The sequence below is a fragment of the Herpailurus yagouaroundi genome, unplaced genomic scaffold (assembly GCF_014898765.1).
Source record: "Herpailurus yagouaroundi ecotype Mexico unplaced genomic scaffold, PumYag 295, whole genome shotgun sequence".
NCBI classification, from domain to species: domain Eukaryota; kingdom Metazoa; phylum Chordata; class Mammalia; order Carnivora; family Felidae; genus Herpailurus; species Herpailurus yagouaroundi.
In genome coordinates, this window is record NW_024412512.1 from 1,462,256 (window position 1) to 1,476,943 (window position 14,688).

General features: G+C 58.6%; 1 protein-coding gene and 1 long non-coding RNA gene across 2 annotated transcripts in view; one reads left to right on the forward strand and one right to left on the reverse strand.

Annotated features, from left to right (window-relative positions):
- Positions 1 to 14,688, reverse strand: part of GNG7 (G protein subunit gamma 7) — a 128,914-nt gene that overhangs the window by 53,832 nt on the left and 60,394 nt on the right. The gene's annotated exons all lie outside the window — the stretch shown is intronic.
- Positions 11,600 to 13,203, forward strand: LOC121021438 (uncharacterized). Its single transcript, XR_005786542.1, has 2 exons — positions 11,600 to 11,877; positions 12,753 to 13,203. It is a non-coding gene; the product is annotated as an uncharacterized LOC121021438 (long non-coding RNA).

The window sequence follows — 14,688 nt, forward strand, 5'->3', positions numbered from 1 at the left end:
TGTTCCTTTTAGCCTCTGATCCAAAGAGACCAACAAGCCATGGCACCCGGACACGATGAGGGGTCCTGGAGGGGGCACGTCTGGGAGAGTGATGGGGCAAGTGATGGAACTTGGACGCAGACCTTGGACTGGATGAGACGGTGTTGATGTGACATTTCCCGATTCTGCTGTTTCCCGATTTTCTGGTTATGTAAGAGAATGTCCTCGTTCTCAGTAAATACCCAGCACAAGATGTGGGGGCTAGGGGACTGGTATCTCCAAGTTAATCTCAAAGAGCTCAGAAAGATCAATATGCAAACACCTATAACCACGTATACGCAGAACCATATGGGTACAGAGGCCACATAACTGTGTCCATGGTAAACATTGCTCTATGCATATGTATGCAACCTGTGCGTGTGCAACATAACACGTGCACACGCACGCACACCCACACGGCATGCACGCACAATACATGGGCACAAGCTTACATGTGTGCAGACACGTGCACACGCGTAAGCACGTGTGCTTGTGTGCACACACGTGTGTATGCACAGAGAGGAAGAGAGAGAACAGGCCAGCGGGGCAGGCAGAAGGGCTAGCACCCCAGCGGCACACGGAGGGGGTGTGGGTTCCTCATACTGTTCTTGTAGCTTCTCGGTAAGGTTGAAACTACAGCAAAAACAAGTCAGTCTGGAAGGGACTCCAGCAGCTGTCTCGGGGTGAACTTCCCTAATTTAAAACAAATTTTCTTCTTTTATAAAGTTTCTTTATTTTTGAAAGAGAGAGAGAGAGTGCTAGCAGGGGAGGGGCAGAGAGAGAGGGAGACACAGAATCCGAAGCAGGCTCCAGGCTCCGAGCCGTCAGCACAGAGCCCGACGCGGGGCTTGAACTCACGAACCGCGGGATCATGACCTGAGCCGAAGTCGGACACTCATCTGACCGAGCCACCCAGGCACCCCTTTAAGAGCTATTTTTAAAAGGCCTGACCTTTTGACACCTTTACAGACTGCGAACCGGGGGCTGGCCAGCGTCCAGAGGGCTTGGGGACGGCACCGGACCTGGCCAGCGCTCAGCCCAAGCTCGGCTGGGCCCCTTATTGGTGCAAGTGCTGGGGCTGCTGGCATTTCCCACCTTCTAGAGCGACTTTCCTGGTCTGTGATGAGTCTCCCACTTGATCAGCAGGCCTGTAAATTCAGAGCGAGGGCTGCACATGGGAGCCCCCTGGGGTGACACAATGCCAGAGAACTCAGGTCCCTGTGAGCCCAGAAGAGGCCGAGAGACAGGGAACAGTGGGAAGGGGATGGGCCGGCCCGGGGACACATCCCAGTCCCAACGGCCACCTGCCAGGGGGCCTTGGTCTCTGAGACTCAATTTCCTCAGATGCGAGAAGGAGACTGAAGTAACACGCCGCTCTGGGAACTCAGAATAAATACTGTGTTTGGATCCAACAGAACATGACCTCAACGTCATCTCGGCTTTGGCACCAAGGTCAACAACACTGACCTCCAAAACGATGTCACGAGAAGGGCACTTCAGTCTGGGTTCTTCCTCCCAGAAACCCATCACCGGGAAAACCCCAGCAGGGAGACTTTCTACAAAATTCCTGGCCAGTCCTCCCCCAAACTGTCCGCGTCACAAAGCAAGGAAAAGTCTGAGAACCTGTCACAACCAACAGGGGCCTGAGGAAACGTGACGGCCAAATGGGACCGGAAGTGGCAGTAACGGCAGAGCTGGTGACATCGGGATAAGCCGTGGAGGCCGATGCGCCGATGTGGGGTTTCTTGGCTGTGACAAGGCACCGTAGTCACGTCCGAGACCGACGGGAGGGGAGGCTGCCCGGTGGTGGAGGGCGCTCTCTGAGCTGTCTTTGCCACCGGCCTGAAAATCTAAGACCATCCAAAAGGAAAAGGTTTACTTAGAAGATAAACCAGGGCTCGCAAAGTGCTTCCGGAAGGTTCCGCTCAGCTCCCCCAGCACCGTCCGCTTCCTGTGGGCGAACCAGGTCTGAAAGCCAGAGCGCGTTCGGTGAGCCGTTCTTGGCGGGCGAGTCACGGCTGTGCCACGTGCCCCCGGCTGCGGGACGCTCCCGAGGGGAGGACACTGCCTCTCCGCACAGGGCTGTTCCCTCTTGGAGCTGACAGCTAGGTCATCTTTCGGGTAAAAATGTCTCGTGTGCCCATGATGCTCCCCTGATGGTGTCAGGATCCTCTGTGGGTTGAATCGTGCTCCCCAAAAAGATACGTTCAAGTCCTAACCCCCCCACACCTGTGATGTGACCTCACGTGGAAACAGGGTCATTGCAGGTGCAATCAAGTTAACAAGAGGTTGTTCTGTAGTAGGGTGGCCCTAATCCAAGATGATGGCGTCCTCACTAGAAGAGACGAATCTGGACACACAGACACACAGCAGAGGCCGCGGGAGCACGGGGACCGAGGTTAGAGTGACGTTGTCACTAGCCAAGGGCCAGACCCTCTGCTGGAGCCTCGGGAGGGACCCCGGCCCAGCCCCGCCTCGATCTCAGACGGCTGGCCTGCGGAGCCAAGGGAGAATAGGTCCGTGCGGTTTTAGGCCGCCCCGTGGCTGGTGACTCTGCCACCAGGTGGCCCCAGGATGCTGACACGGCAGGTGCGAGCTTTGCCTCCCGCGGTCCTTTCTGCCACGGTTGGGCGAGGCTTTCTGATTCCATTCTTGCTCCCGCGGCTGTCAGCTCTCCTCTCCAGGAGACCGTCCCCCCTGTGCCACGGGGAGGACACCGAGTCCAGAAGGTGGGACATTCCACAAGGCTCTCGGGCTCTAGACAAGTAACAGACAAGAACTGGGCCGAGGAGAGGAGTGTGTGCAGCACGGGATCCTGCCGGGCCCTGGGCCGGGAGCAAGCAGCAGCAGCCAGCTCTGGGAGCACGCCCGCGGGCCAGTGGGGGTCCCGGGGCCGCGTCAGCGTGCCGCTCTGCCTCTGTTCTCGCGCGGGAGACGTTTAGCCCGCAGACCACTTGCAAACGGAAGCGTGTGCAGAGAGGTAAGTGGGTCGGTGGCAGGCAGGGTGACGGGGAAAGAGGGTGTGTCTATAGGTGGATATAGATTCAGACACAGATGACCGACAGGTGACAGTTCGGGGCGGGGGGTGATGGACAGGACAGTCGAAGCCACACGCATCCGTGTGCACACGCACGCACACACGCGGCCCCTCCCGAGATCGCCAAGAACACTCCCGAACCCCAGTTCTCCGAGACATTCCACCCAAGCCTCCTTCCCGAGTCCCCCTGGGCCATCCTGCGAGCCCCACTTCCCGTCACCCCGCTCGCCAGGTGCTGTCCTCCACTCATCCCCGTTCTCCAGAGGGGCTCCCACCTGGAGCCTCCAAACGTGGGGCCGGGGCGTTCTCTAGGGGCATCCCAGGCACTATGGGGGCTGAGCAGCCATCCTTCGCCCCACCGTCAATGCCAGGACTCCCCATGTCCCCACCACAGATGTCCCCAGGTGTGGCCCAGTGTCCCCTGGGGGCTAGGTGACGGCCAGTCCTCACCCCACTGAGAGGGTCGCTGTCAGGATGAAACACATCATGGGAGGGGTGCCTCTGGGCTCTCTGCCCGGGCTCTGGGCTTCGAGGGAAGCGAGGTCATAGAGACTTGGAGTCGGGGACGGGTAGGCTGCTGACACAATCCGGCTGGCTGGTCTCAGGGGAGCTGTTTGCTGCATTTTCCTCCCTGAGAGCTCCGAGGTGCAGATCCCCCCCCCCCCCAGATAAGGACGGGGACTCTTGCTGCAGAGTCACGTGGGAGGGAAGCTGGTCACATCTCGCCCCTCCTCCCAGTGACCCCACCTTCCACAGCCTCGAACCTTACAGCTGACCCCAGGCCAGCAGCCACCCCAACGGCCCCCTTGCCTCCTTCTGCAACTCTACTCACTGAGTGAGGAAGAAACGTCCAGGCAACAGCCCCCATCTTTGAATACTGGCACGGGGCCAGGACGGGGTCCCCCCTCCGCCCGCCACCCCCAGCAGTGAAGGGGGCAGAGGCGGAGGGCAGGAGGCAGCTGGCGTGATCCTGAGGTGGGTGTCATCGGGGAAATGAAACGAGTAGACGTGTTGGGGACAGCCAGACACGTTTGTGTCATAGGGGAAGCTATTTGCAAACGTGAGCAGGGAAGGCAGCGAGAACGGGAGGGGCTGGCCCGGAATCAGGAACTCAGTGCGAACGGTTCAGCAGGAGGCGGACGGACAGGTGCCCGGATGGTGCGTACGTACACGGAAGATACAGAGGGGAGACACGAGACAGAGCAGCGACAAGCAGTCACAGACCCGGGCTCACGCGTGCCCGACCAGAGCACCCGGAGGCGGTGACACCCGAAGGCGATGAGCACGCGGGGGACGGGGCCCGTGCCCAGACAAGGGCGCCGAGGGTCTCCGTGAGATTTACTTCACTTCGCGTGGCAGCCCCTAAAGCCACGTCCACAGCCGGAGAGCGAGACATCCGCGCCTCTCTGACATCTGCGTAAGGGTCCCCCAACACGTGCCCGCGATCGTGAGCTGACGGAAGCAGTGGGTCTCGCTGTCTGCTCACCAGCGTTTGGCAGAAGGGGAGACTCGGGCGCCTGTCACCAGAGCGCTCATGCCGGGACCAGACAAGGCCGGCCGCTACCGGTTCAGCTCAGGACTCCACCGGATGAGTGGACTCCAGGGCGGGCCGCCGCTCTCGACGGCACTGGACGTGGTGGCACATGAAGCCTTCTGGCACTTCTCAGGCACGTCTTCCGGCAGGTCCCGGCAGCCTCTGGCCTTCGTGCGGCCGCGTCCTCCACATCTTCCTCCTCTCACGGCGCAGCACCTGTATCCTTCTGACCCTACCCCGCTCCAACCCGTTTTCCCTTAAACAAGGTGTCCAGGGGCGCCTGGGTGGCTCAGTCAGTTAAGTGTCCGACTCAGTTTCAGCTCAGGTCATGATCTCACGGTGCACGAGTTTGAGCCCCGAATCAGGCCTTCTGCTGTCAGCATGCAGCCTGCGTGGGATTCTCTCTCTCCCTCTCAATCTGCCCTTCCCTCGTGTGTGCTCTCTCTCTCTCGCTCTCTGGCTCTCTCTCTCTCTCAAGATATACAAACTTGTAAGCAAGAGATTGTCCACAGGGAGGATTTCCCCACCACGGGTCGGTGATTCTCAACTGGGGGCAATTCCTTCCTCCCCCCAGAGGACACTAAGTGATGTCTGGGGACGTCTGTGGTTGCCATGACTTGGGGGCTCCTGGCATTGAGGGGTGAGGGTCTGGGACGCTGCTCAGCCCTACCCCCAGCCCCCAGGATGCCCCCGGAGAGAATGGCCTGGCTCCGTATCAGCAGTGCGGAGGTGGGGTGGAGGGGCACCCTGCCTTAAGCCTCAAGTAGCAACAGCCAGGACGTCTGGGCTGGGAGGCTCAGAGTGGAGCCAAGGCGTCCGCCCGGATAGGGAGGTCCGGCCACGCCCTGCTTCGGGGAACCAGGATTCGGGTCCTCACAAGCCTTTGCTTTCCTGCACGCTGACGCAAGAGATCACAGAGGTCAGGGACGGCCAGTCACCTGGTGAAAGGACGCTGGCAGGGCCTCATCCACGACACATCAGCAGTGCTCCGGCACGCACGGGGTCTCGGGAATAGGCCCGCCCCTCCCCGCGAAGCTCACAGGCCTGGGGAGAAGCGTGTGATCCCACAAACCAGAATCAGAAACCTCGTTTCGTCAGTGCAAGAAGTCACCAACGCATGAACGGGGGTCCTGATTTCGCTAGGGGAGGGTCAGGAGGCTCTTAAAAGGAGAAGGGTGTTTAGTGGGAGGGACGCATTGACCCAGGAGCCCACCCACATTCTCACTTTCTGGACTCGAATTGCTTAGTGGGGGTGGCGGATGGCTCTTTAGGCCTCCAGCTATGAAGCAGTCTCCCGCCTGCTGGGAAGTGACTGCAAACAGTGCAGGGTCATCGGCCTGAGGCTCTCCAGTTCTGCAGGGGCCAGAGAAAGGAGGGACGGGGCTCTGCCCCTCGCGTCCACAGCACCCTGTGCCTGGCCCAGGGCCCACCCGGGAGTCTGCTCAGACAAGACAGCACAGGATGGCCAGACTCTTCCGTTCAGCTCTCTGACGTCCTTCTTGCTTTTAAGTTCTAGCTTTAAAAAAAAAAAAAAATTTTAGAGGCGTCTGAGGGGCTCAGTCGGTTGAGTGTCCGACTTTGGCTCAGAGTCTGTGAGTTCGAGTCCCGTGTCAGGCTCTGTGCCGACAGCTGGGAGCCTGGGGCCTGCTTTGGGTTCTGTGTCTCCCTCTCTCTGCCCCTCGTCCGCTCACACACACTCTCTCTCTCTCAAAAGTAAACAAACGTTAAATTTTATTTCTACTTTCGGAATCACTACGTATTCCCAAGCATGACTGCAGGAAAACGTATAGTGCAACTCTGCCCTAGCTTCCCCCAACAGCAGCGCCTTGCACACGGCTGACGTCACCACCGGACAAACGCTCCATTTGTTACGACCAGGAAACTGACATTGATGTGATCCACAGAGCTTGTTCGGGCGACCCCGGTTTCACACACGCACAATTCGCGTGCACACAAGTGTGTGTCTTTCTGGGCACCGGGAGCAGGGGTGCAGGCTCGCGTACGGTCAGGACCCCCTCCCGCCGCCCAGGCAGCGCCCCTCATCCTCACCCCCACCCTCCTCGCCACCCTGACCACCCGTCTGTGGTCCTTGGCCAGCAGCACCTTCAGGGGGTCCCATCCACGAAGCCCACGGTTGGTCTGACACCCGCGTCGGCACGAAGGACGAAGTCCACGCAATCCCGTCTCCAGACGCAGAGGAAGACTTGACCAATCTCGACGCTCCTCTGTCGTAGAAACACTCACCGAACACAACAGAGGGAACTTCCTCAACCTGATCGGGGTGGGGGGCCTCCACGAAAGCCACACTCATGCCCACACCCACGACGAGAGCCCGACGCTCAGCGTCACGCCGGACGTCCCGAGCGGGAGGCTAGGCAAGGAGGTGAAACAGAAGGCGTCCAGACGGGACAGGAAGCCGGAGAACCACGTGCACACGGCACCATCCGCACGGGCACGGCGCTGACAGGCTGCCCGGAGACCAAGCAGGTGTCTGGAGCCGCCCGCCTTTTCCTGGGCTTGGCACGAGGAGTGGGAGGGGCCGGCGGGTGGCTGAACTGAACGGCCACCCACCCCGATCAGCTAGAAGGGCGTCAGACTTACAAGCCACGGGGAGACAGTCCCAGGCGGGCTCTCTGCACAGCGACAGGGAGCGAACAGACCTCATAAAACACGTCGTGAGTTGTTGTCTTTTTTTTTTTTTTTAATTTTTTTTTCAACGCTTTTTATTTATTTTTGGGACAGAGAGAGACAGAGCATGAACGGGGGAGGGCCAGAGAGAGAGGGAGACACAGAATCGGAAACAGGCTCCAGGCTCCGAGCCATCAGCCCAGAGCCCGACGCGGGGCTCGAACTCCCGGACCGCGAGATCGTGACCTGGCTGAAGTCGGACGCTTAACTGACTGCGCCACCCAGGCGCCCCGTGAGTTGTTGTCTTTCGCTGGGCTTTTTGTTGTTGTTGTTTTTTAAGTCAGTAGCTGCCCCCGGGCCCAGCAGGGCGGTCAAAGGGCCTGTTCCTCCACCGGGAGCAGGGTGAGGACAGACGGCAGCTGGACGCCAGCCCTGTGGGAATGTTGTCCCGTCCGGGGCTGCTCTCCTCCACCGTGCTCTGACCTTCGCTCCAGACTGTCTGCTGACGTACCCGTCCTCGGGTTCGTGGGAACCCATCGTGGGAACCCCAACCTCAGGGTCGGCCTGGTTATAGCGCTCTGAGCCCTGCGTCCCGGGAGCCTGGCAGCCCCTGGGCCCTGTGCACACGGTTATACAGCGTTTGTCACTGAAAACGTCACCACACACACGCTGCAGTGCGGACGGACCCTGAAAATATGCCGGGTGTCCGTCCACCCGTCCCGTCTGTCTGCGTCCGTCCGTCCGCCCTTCCGTCCACCCACCCCTCCAGACACAGATGCCACAGAATCGGGAGAAGTGCAAGCAAAGCCCGGGGCTTACGAGCCACGGTTCGATACTATTCTTATCCTTTTTAAATGTCAATATCTACTTTACGTTTTCAAAATTGAACGCAATGATAAGCACATCGCTCCTTGGATTCCTGATGCTCCCGGTAACCTAGCAACCCTCGTCTCTCCGAGGACACGGGAACGGCCTGGTGCGGCATGCCCGACGCACACACAAGGGCTCTGCGCGCAGACAGCTTGTGGGAACCGCTGATGCAGAAGTTGCAAAGAATCCGCCCTCCTAGCCATTTCCTACCGATCTCTGAGGAACCCCCTGCGTGCCCATGCTGCGTGCCAGCATGCCTCCCCGCCTCCACTCTGCCCTGCTTTCTTTCCTGGGGGCTGGAGGCATCATCGCCTACGCCCCAGGCTGTGAGCAATGGTCCCTGATCGGCAAAAGGCTCTTTTTACGGCTTGTTGGCTCAAAGCAGAAGCCAGTGAGGCCGTGTGCCGTGTTCGCTTGGTGCCGTCTCTTCAGTCCCTCTGTCAGTTATTGGTTAGAACAAAATAAGTTTTAGTTTTTATAATCATTTTAGGCTCGACAGAAAAACCGTGAGGATTGTACATCTCACACCTCATTTCTCCTGTTACTAACTTCTGGCGTGAGTACATTTGTCCCGTGAGCCAGCCAACACTGACACGTTATTACTAACCGAATCAGATTTCCTTAATATTTCCCCCACGTCCTTTTCTCCCGTAGGACCCCACACAGGACTCCACTCCGCATGCACGTGTGGCGACGGTTAGTTTTATGTGTCCACCAGGGTGGCCAGGGCGTGCCCGGTGCGTGGGGTGGGGGTGAGGGTGCCCTCTGAGCCCGAGGCCCGAGCATCGCGGGCTGCCCTCCCCCGTGAGGATGCGCTCTCCGCCTGGCCGTCCAGCTGGGACATCGGCCCTGCTCTGCATTTCGGACCTGAGCTCAGTCGAGGGCTCGCTCCGTCAGCCCTGCTGGGTCTCCCGCTGGCCGACTGCCGTTCCTGGACCTTCTCTGCCTCCCTGGCCACACGGGCCAGTTCCTTATAGAAATCCTCTTTCTCTCTATATCGTATTGGTTCTGTTTCTCTGGAAACCCCAGAAAATACAGTCCCGCAGGGCTGAGACAGTTTCTCAGATTTTCCTGGTTTTTCACGGCCTGGACAGCTTTGAGGAGGACTGGCCAGGGATTTTGTGGGAAGTCACTCAAATAGGGTATGTCTGATGCTTTTCTCACATTATGAGATTGGAGTGATCGACTCTGAGGAGGAAAACCAGAAAAAAAGTGTCCTCTGGTACATGAAGAGTACAAACTTCTTGGACGTGACACCGAAAGGACAGGAATCAACAAATAAATTGGACTTCATTAAAATTAAAAGCTTGTGCATCAGAGGACGTTCTCAGTGCAGCGAGAGGCAACCCACAGAATGAAAGAAATCATCTGCAAATCATACAAGCAGTAAGGATTAATATGCAGATTATATAAAGAACTCCAACTCTTTTTTTTAAAGGTTTTAAGTAATCTCTACACCCAGTGTGCCCGAACTCACTACCCCAAGATCAAGAGTCACGTGCTCCACCGACTGAGCCACCCGGGCGCCCCAAGTGTCTGACTCTTGATCTCAGCTCAGCTCATGATCTCGTGGTTCGTGGGATCGAGCCCCCCATCAGGCTCTGTGCTGACAGCGTGGAGCATGCTTGGGACATGCTCCCCCTGTCTCTGTCCCTCACCCGCTCGTGCATATGCGTGCTCTCTAAATAAATAAACAAACAAACATTAAAAAAAAAAAAAAGCAAAAACCTGACTGAAAATGAGCACCCGAATAGACACTTCTCCAAAGAAGACCTACAGATGGCCAGGAAGCACAGGGAAGGATGGTCAACATCACTGGTCATTAACCATTAGAGAATTAAGTCAAAGCCACAGTCAGATAGCACCTCACACCCCGTAGGATGGTTATGATAAAAACAAACAAGCAGCAATAGAAATAACCGGGTTGGTGACGATGTGGAGAAACCGGAACCTCGTGCCCGGCTGGTGAGAACAGAAAACGGTGCAGCTGCCGTGGAAAACACTGTGAAGCTTCCTCAGGAAGACTAAATATAAAATTACCATAGGATCCAGAAATTCCACTTCTGGGTATAAGCCTAAAAGGTCGGAAAGCGGGGACTTGAACATACACTTGCACACCCGTGGTTGCACACCAGCAGCATCGTCCACAATGGCCACAGCTGGGAAACCACTGAGTGTCCACTGACAAATGAAGGGTGAACACAGTGTGGTCCATCCACACGCCGGAATGTGACCCGGCCTCAGGAAGGAAGGACGTCCTGCCACCTGCCACCACGTGGATGGACCCGGAGGTCACTGTGCGCCGTGACAGGAGCCAGACACAGAAGGACACGTCCCGCGTGACCCCCACTCACAGGGGGTCCCTAGAGGAGTCCCGTCCACAGAGAGAGTAGATGGTGGGAGCTAGGGCTGGGGGGTCAGTGCTTCATGGGAACAGGGTTTCAGTCTGGGGAGATGGAAAGTTCTGGAGACGGGTGGTGGGGCTGGTTACACAACAGCGTGAGTGTGCCTGATGCTGAGCTGTGTGCTTGGTGGTGGCTGAGATGGCGAATGTTATGTTACAGTAAGAAGAAGCTACATGTCCTGTTTAAAAGGCCAGGACTTGCTTAGGGTTTCCTCCTCAGAGAAAGGGAGACTTAGGCGGAAACCTACCCGGCTGTGCAGAGGCATGGGGACACCCCTGGGTCTGCCTCCGTCTGGGCCTGCGGGGCTCCTCCGAGGCCTGGTAGCCATAGCCCTGTTCTCACCCTAAGTGGCTTAGAACCCAGAGCTAAGAAGTCAACATAAAATGTGGCCCCACACTTCTGGGGAACCCAGCAGAAGCCAAGCCTCTGGGAAGGAACACGCTCTCAGCCCAGGCCGCCCAGGGCCAGCAGGTAAAGCTCAGGATGATGTGTGTGCCATGCACTGGGTATCGTGACACACCCACCCCTGCACGGGGCTGCGTGTCTGGGAAAAGTCTGCGAGCAAGTCTCCGGGGTGAAATGGCAGCGGTGAGGACAGTGGGAAGACCGGCCCGTATTTAGCACACACCCTCGCTGGGCCTTCTACTTAACTTTTCCGTGAATTCCCCCAATTTAACGCACACGACAGCTCTGGGCAGTAGGTGGGTCTTTCTCCACGGCACAAACACGCCCGGCATTCCTTTGCGTAAACGAGGGAGCTGAGACGCAGGAGAGCCAGGAAACCAGCCCAAGGCTCGTGATAACAACGTGCGGCCAGCGGTCAGCGTGAGCCTGGGTGGGCCATCGTCCACCCCGCACGCACTCTCCGTGCGGGTCCAGTCACGTCCCCGGTGGACACCGTCTCTCTCCTCTTTCTCGTCAGGTGCAGCTGCACAGCCAGCCAGCATCCCCGGGCCCTGAACCCTTCGCGGGTCCCCGGTAAGGAAGATCTTTTCTTCTCGGCTTTTTGATTGCGGGACTTCACTTTCCCCCCCGATGGCGAGCAGCCTCCAGATGTGTCAACTGAGTTCTTACGAGGGCCACGTGAACTGGGGGCGTTCTGACGCACGATGGGCCTTCACCCCGTGCCGGCTTCACGCTCTCTGACGAGCGCCCGGAGAAAGGAAGTCTGGAAGGGTTCATGAGAAAGAGAAGCAAGGCGGAGAATTCACGGCCCCACACCAAGCCAGTATCACTTCTGCCTTAACTTCCTTGAAGCTGAAGGGGAAGAAATTAGAAGCTGAACGAAAAGGTCACCTCCCTTCAAGCTGGAAAGACGTCTAGTTTCTAGAAGCGCCTCCAAAAATGGGAAGCCGGGTTTCCAGCGTAGTTTCCACTGGGTGCCGGTGAGGAAGGGGCTGCAGGGAGGGGGGCGGCCGCTGGCTGGGCGAGCAGTGGGGCGGAGCGTGCCTCCCGGGCTCGGTCCTGCTGCACAAACACCACGTGGGGCTCTGCTGGACGGCCGCCGGCCTGCCTGCTGTCCCGGGCTGACCCCGGGGAGCACTGCGCTTTCCCTCACTGACCTGGGGAATGTCTGTCCTCGTGAACGTTCATGCTGAGATCTGAGGTTTCGATTTCACCAAAACAAATACCGTGCTGGTCCACCCCTTCCGTGATTAATCCAAATAAACCAGGCTGGTTCCTGACAGCATCTCAAGGGTTTCCAGTGGACAAAAGCACGGCCCTGCCAGCCCCCAGAATGCAGAAGCGGGGAGCTGAGCGGACGGCCCCCGAGGCAACCGCCTCCCTGAGGTCCCCGAAGTTGGGGGAGGTTGCGGAAGTTGGGGGGGTTGCGGCATCTATCTAAGGCTGTGAAGTAATCATTTAAACTGGGTGAGGCCTACGGCACGTCACAGAAGGCAACATGCACATCTCGCTATGAAGGGTCTGTCACCAATGGAGGGAGCTCCTGGGGGCTCCAAACAACAAGAAGCTCCCTGCCCGAAGGATCTGGGAGGCAAGGACCCCCAGGGTTGGGTGGAGGTAAGGCCTGGTGGGGTAGGAACTTTCTAGAATGCGGTTTTCCCCTGGGCACTGTGGACATTCGGTGCCAGTTGACTCCCTGTGGGGCGGAGTGGCATCCCTGGCCCCACATCCTCGATGCCAAGAGCACCCCCGGTGGTGACAACCACAGATGTCCCCAGACACGGCCCCGTGTCGCCTGGGTGAGACTGGAACTCCTGACGCCTGAGCAAACAACTGTCCTTTGTTTCATCCCAAGGAGCAAACACTGCATCTCCTGGAACGGCCCCGGGCAGGTCGGAGGCGCCCGCCTCCAAGTCCAGCTAACACTCCATTGAGCAGTAACACCGTACCCTGTTTCTCCGTGTTCCCCTTGACAAAGGTCCACGTGCAACCTCCAGAGGAAAACGTAGGCAAAAACCAGAGGGACAGGAGTGAGGAGGGCGCTGAGCTGAACACAGCACCTGCTCCCTGGGGTTCCAGGTCCCCCAAGGCCGGCGCCCTCTGAGCCTTCGGGTTGGGCTCACCCCTTAAGGGGTGTTCCTCATGCATTTAGGACTGGATCCGATTTGCAGAAACTCAGGTGGCTGCCCCCAGGGGCAGCCCATCGTGTCCTGGGGGAGCTGAGAGGAGTCCCATCGGTAACACGTGTGTCACAGAATCAGCGATCGGGAGCTGGGTTAAAAATAGAACATGAGACAAGTTTCGTACACGCAGCGGGTCTGACTCCCACCCACAATTCTGGGACTGCAGGGCCAGGGTCGGCGCCCAGAGCCGACGGGCAGTGGGGAGCACAGGTCCCCTCTCCGGCCCGGTTCCAGATGCCCTCGAGGTGAAAGCCTTGCAGGGTGTGAGACCTATTCCGGCTCTTACTACTCGTAACAACATGGCCCTGCACGCCAGCCATCTGCTTCCGTGTGCGGGTGAAGACAGAGCAGACCGTCGCAACCCTGGGTGGAGGGCCAGGCGGCGGCATTGGATTCATCGAGCGACCGTCCCCCCACCACGGCAAAGGGGTCTGCCTTACCTACTTTAAAAAGAAACTTTGTTAATGTTTATTTATTTTTGAAAGAGAGACAGACAGACAGACAGACAGACAAGTGGGGGAGGAGCAGAGAGCGACGGAGACCAAATCTGAAACAGGCTCCAGGTTCCCAGCTGTCGGCACACAGCCCGACATGGGGCTCGAACTCACGAACCGTGAGATCGTGACCTGAGCCAAAGTCAGATGCTTAACCCACCGAGCCACCCAGGCACCCTTAATTTTAATCTTTTAAAGGACGTTAACTAGAGGAGTGCTCTCCCAGCAGCTAAGGGGGCAGTGGGTCAGGTCGCTGAGGCCCAGCTCTGTGGCTCCCAGGCCGCGGGATCAGGGCAAGCTGAATCTGGACGGACTCCCTGGCTCCTCACCTATGAACTGAGAAGCGCAGCAGCACCGGCCTCAAAGGGAGACGAGACAAAGCGCTCCTGGAACCGTAATTCCAGTGATTGGGAAACGTTCTGGTCCCGGGACCCGTCCGTGCTCTTAAAAGCAACTGTGGCTACACGTGTGACAGTGTGAGGCGAGGCGAGCGGGTCGTGCCACGGCTCTCACCAGCTGCAGATATGCGTGCGCACCTGCGCGCGGCCAGCTCCCCAGGGGCAGGGACGGGGGCGGTTTCCTGGCCCTGTCCCTGCTGCTGGGCAGCAGAGACACCTGCCTGCAGCACGGCCTGGGCAGGAATCTGCCGGGGAAGAGAAGGGGCCGTGCGAGCCCCAGATGGCCCCAGCTCCCTCCAGGAGCTGCAGGGAGCACTGGGGAGACCTGCCTGCTGGGGAGGGAAGCCTGATGGGCCCAGAGACAGGATGTGCCCTGGCTTCCCTCCACCTGCCCCCTGCCCCCCTCCGCAAGCAGACGCTGCCTCCCCCCTGCACGGGGAGCAGCTGCTGGCAGAAAAGAACGGTCCGTGCCGGCCCCCCTGAGCCAGCTCTGCAGCGGGTGGGCGGGCAGGCGCGGGGACACCCTGGGCTGGGCCTGGGGCAGCAGAGCAGGAGCCGCTACGCAATCCTAACAGCATGTGCTGCCTCCCCCGATGGTATTCTGGGAATCCAAATTAATCCCAGACGCCCGGCTGCGAGGCAGAAGCAGAAGCCGATCTCGGCCCGGGCAGCAGGCCACCCGTGTCCTCCTTTTTCTTAGATCAGAATTGCCTTTT